The 4933-nt window shown below is 38.3% G+C and overlaps 1 pseudogene; it reads right to left on the bottom strand.

Annotated features, from left to right (window-relative positions):
• Positions 1-3082: 3082 nt before the first annotated feature.
• Positions 3083-3200, bottom strand: LOC111817021 (annotated as a pseudogene).
• Between the last annotated feature and the right edge of the window lie 1733 nt (positions 3201-4933).

The following is a 4933-nucleotide window of genomic DNA, read 5'->3' as shown; positions in this document are numbered from 1 at the left end:
AAAAAAAGAAAGAAAGCTCTCCTTGAATAACATTTCAGGAGAATTACTATAGGCCTTAGTTTAATATGTAATCTTGGATTCACAAACCAAGTAAACTTTTGGTGGAATGAAAGCCCTGGAATTAGGATTTGGAAACCAGGATCCTGGCCTGGAAACACTTCCTGGCCTCTGCTTTAATGGAGCTACTCAGGAGTTAGTTGTGGATCGCTTCTTGGCCTTTTGGCTAAGATCAAGTGTAGGGGTTAGCTGTGGAATCCAGAGGGAAATTAAAAGCCTCTGAAGGCTGACCTTTCCAAAGAAGGTCTTGTCATTGCTCAATTCAAACTTAATATAGAATATTGGAAGAAAAAAGACTCACTAGACAAAAGCGGTTAGATAAACGAATTAACACAGAATGATATTTGAAGTGTAAGTAGCTTTCATGGCTACAGTTCCAAGGTTTAAGGAGAGAGCCAAGATTGTTCTTTACACAACTAAGCAGTCACAGTATTTCACTTCTCAGTTTGTTTCTGTTTTAAAGGAGAAAGGTACAAAGAATAAAATGTATATTATCCTAAAATTTTGATTTTTTCCTTCTCTTTTCCTTGATAGGGAATTCTACTGGTTGGTGTTACCATTTTTGGTGTCTGGTTTTGACAAATATACAGCTCAATCTTTAATAAACGGTTTTCTCTCACAAATGTCACCCAAAGACCCAAACATCCATTCTTTTAGACAACAGCAACTACGCGTTTGTACAACGTCGGGTCTCCAAGCTATTCAGGGGCTTCCCGGAGGCTCTGCATCTGCCAATTCCACCCATGTAGAGTGCAGAGCAATGTGAGTCCCTTCCTGGAACTGAAGTGTGCTTTTCTGAACTCTGTTTACAGAATTCAATTTTTCTCTGTTCAGTTCTAGCAAGGCTTGTGACAGAGAAATATTAGTACATTCTTCAGAAATCCCAAGGTCAAGATCATAGGACAAAAGGGCCCTGTAGTTTATTCCCTCTTATCAACATTTTGAACAGTAACAAAAGATTACTAAACTTCCCTGTGTTTAGGTAATCAAGATCATGTCTGACTCAGGGGAAAGAAAAATTCAACGAACTGAATGTTGTTTACCTACTTCTCATCCCCAAAAGGAAGAACTGGAGAAGTTCTCCCCATCTGAGTGTAACCTCCCAGCCCAGCCGCCTCTATCTGTCCCTGCTGGGCTGACTCTCCATCTACTTATGTATGACTACAGCATGGCGCATTAGTGAGATGACATACAGGCCTCTGCATTCTGCATTTCCCAGGAGAAACACTTTCTAGAAGACTGTTTCTGAGGGTCAACTCCCCTCAAAGAAAAGTTTGGAGTCAGATTTCTAGATGAATGAGTCCATCTTAATAGCTTTAATTTTCTTATCTGTTTAATGGGGATACATTTCCATATTACAGGGTTGCCACGAGAATTAAATGAAGTCTTAAAAACATCCAAAATGATGTTGTGTACTAGGGAAGTTCTCAGCAAATAAAAGATGACTTTGGATACCTAAGAAAAATGGCGTCTTGAACACTGATGCAAAACTCCAAGCAAATGGGTAACTTGAATTATTTAACAGTGTATGTCTCTCTTCTTAATCTGAAATGGATTGAACCTATGTGAATGTTAGTGAAACATATGGCATTTTGTCAAAATAGACACAAGTTCTAAATTATATCACCAGAGACACTATCACAGGAGACCCCTCCTCCCCCAAGGAGCATATTCTAAAATCTAAAATTCCAAATTTAATTTATACAGAAAATTAACATAAAATTCCAAAATTAACATAAAATTCTTTGTTGAAAATACTGTTTTTAAAATCTGAACAGTTCAAAATCTGAAGATAAATTGATTGTATATTTAAATTATTCACCTTTGTCTATTTGGCTCTCCTGTTAGTGGTTAGAGAGTTAAAGTTTTTCCCCCAAATCAAAGCAGATTATCTGGGAAAGATCAAATCTACTCTGTCTTTTCAGACTGATGGTTTGTTCTGCCCTCTGAGAAAATGCAAGAGAAAATGCTTGTTGTTTTTAAAAATTTTCTTTGAAGTACACACTACTTACGGAAAAGCGCATATATACTAAGTACATGAAAGGTTTCCTGACTTTTTCAAGGACAATTAGTCACTAAAAGTAAAACAAAGTTAAGTTTTCACTTTGGAAAAAAAGCCTGAGAATTGGCCTAGTTTCATTAAGGCCATAAAAGATGTAGATAAGGAAGAGCATCTAGATTTCATCAAATAATTTTTCGAACATGGCAAATGTGCAGACACTTGACAGTGCCTAGAGGAATAAGTCGCTGTCAGTGCTCTGCACCAGACAGCCTATGTGGGTCTGGATGATTCACTTAAAACTAACCACATAGTTAAAGGAATCAATCAACACTTGGTTGAAGAGCACCGCTAGGTATCTTTCACAAGCTATAATAATTATGAGTTATTTGGAACTAGTAAAACAAAAGGCAACTTGCCACAACAGGGGATATGTACAAGGAATTTACTACATGCAAGGGATACTGCATTATTGAAAAATGAGATGGCATTATATTTGGACATATAAACTGTCTTACAGGTTTATACATTTTAAAAATTTACTCGTGGAAACTAGCATATGTGCTGCTGAAGTGAGCACTACCCGTGGAAGCTAGCCAGATGGCTACCACACCTCTTCCACTGAAATGTGATGATGGACCATGAGCCTTGCAACTGGCTAAAGCAATGCCTTTTCTCCAGTTTTCTAAGTAATAAAAACAAATCAATGGTATGGATAGACTGCTTCTGTTTGGCAGTGCAGAAAAATAGTATAAGATGTGACTGACTGACTTCATGAGCAGATGAATCAATCATTTGGACAGAAACCTTTCACGAGAGCAGAGAAGGCAGCTCCCACACTTGTCTGGAAGTTTGAAGTGAAAGGAATCAGACCCATGTGTGTAAACATGGTATTATCTCACTCGTCTGAGAAAGTGAACGGGGAAATGAGACTCAAAATGTACAACAGATATTGGGAATTGGGAGGAAACTGTTCAAAGAAAAAGATGGTGATGGGGAAAAGGGAAAAGGAAAAAAGAGTGAAAGAAAAACAGTATTTATCCACAAGATACTTCACGCATTTGTGTGTCATCCTTGTGCGAGGGCCATGCTACTCTTCTCTGTATCGTTCCAACTTTAGTATATGTGCTGCCGAAGCGATCATACTACCCAAGATAGTGAAACAGCTAGTTTCTCTTAGTTCATTGAAAAAGAAACATTTATGCTGGTATTGTTTGGACAAGACACCATGCTATATATTATACTTTAAATAACTACCATGAAGACAACAATACACAATGTATTAATTACTGTACCTCTCCCACTAACCTATTTTGAAACATTGTTTTATTGGCATTTTTATTCTTCTCTTAATAATAAAATAAAAGTTTTAAATAGTTGCTTGTAACTGACCTCATCTTTAAATTTGTATTTGGCAAATTTTACTGGTCAGCTTTAAAAATAACATAGATCAATTCCTATGACAAATGACTTTCAAAATCTCAACTACGGGGCTGGTGAGATAGCTCAGCAGACTAAGCACCTGGTTAGGCAAGTGCAGGGACCATGGTTCCATCTCTGGCGCCACCTGCCATGCCGGCCCCGCCTCCTGGGAGCGCTGAGCCAGCCACAGACTCTGGCACATGCCTGTAATCCCAGCCCTGGGGAGGCTGAGACAGGAAGATCACTATAAGTCTGAGCTGCGTAGTGAGATCCAGTACCAAATGAATTAAAAAAAAAAAAAGTCAACTATTTATCTGTTTTAATTTGCTGGTCTAATAAATGAAATAATGTAGACACTATCTAGAAGAAAAACCTAAAATTATGAAATAGGTATCATATCATGCTCAAGGAAACATCTAATGCTGATTACTGTGGCTTTAAAAACCACAAGGGAAGAGGCACTGTACTGGTCTAGTACAAAACTCAGAGGTTGATGCTTTGAACTTTGTGGATACTGGTAATTCTATACCTTCTGAGGTGAAAGGGAATTTACACAGCATAGGTTGCTGCTGGTTATTCCAGGTTCCTTTCACAGATATTTTCATATAAGAATCTTAATAATATTATCAATTAAATACTATTACCCATATTTTGTTTGACAGGAATAAAATTTTACCCAGATGTACATTTGGCCATCCCATCCTTCTCTCTTCCAGCCATCAGGAATTCAATATTTAATCACTTGACATTTTCCCCTTTCTCATTTTTCTAAAAAAATCCTGAGGGTACACGCTTGGTCCTGAACTCCGAGAAGAATACGAGATAATAGATAGAAATAGCTGAGGATTTTGAAAGGTCAAAGTACGGTTTAAATGTTTCACTTTTGAGAAGTGGAGAGAGGACTGCTTGAAGAAAGAAGATATTTACAAAGGGGAAGGAGGATAGGGAGGTGGCCTAATGCAGGAAAGTTCTGAGAGCCTCGGAGTGTGGAGTTCTCAGTGAGAAGAATTTCAGTGCAGTTGACAGAGACAATTGTCGAAGGAAAGAATGTTTAAAAAAATACTTAAAGAAGTATTGGTTTGTCTTATAAACTGCTGGGTCCTCCTTTGAATCTCTTTCAAGGAGCCCAGTAGTTACTGCAGACAATCTATTACGTGTCTATGCATAAAGACAGACTTTGAAGAGGAAAAGAAAAGGCCAACTTCTGTGGCTTACGTGGATAGGAGGAAAGCAGGACCAGAAGTTTAAATGGCATGCCCAGAGCCTGAGTCCAGCTGAAGTTGGGTTCAAAGTCTATTTGGGAGGTGATTCTAGGAAGAACAAGCCAGAAAAAGGGTACAACTAAGATAGGAAAAAGGAAGAAGCAAAAAATATGTGCTAATACCTGGGATATTCCTGCTGACCGGGGCCATGGGCTTAGACCCTCCCCCAACCTCTAAGGAAGCATGGAACATG

The sequence above is a fragment of the Octodon degus genome, unplaced genomic scaffold, assembly GCF_000260255.1.
Source record: "Octodon degus isolate 3935 unplaced genomic scaffold, OctDeg1.0 scaffold00046, whole genome shotgun sequence".
Taxonomy (NCBI): domain Eukaryota; kingdom Metazoa; phylum Chordata; class Mammalia; order Rodentia; family Octodontidae; genus Octodon; species Octodon degus.
The sequence above is the reverse complement of the archived record's forward strand: the minus strand, read 5'-3'. Positions and strand labels throughout refer to the sequence as shown.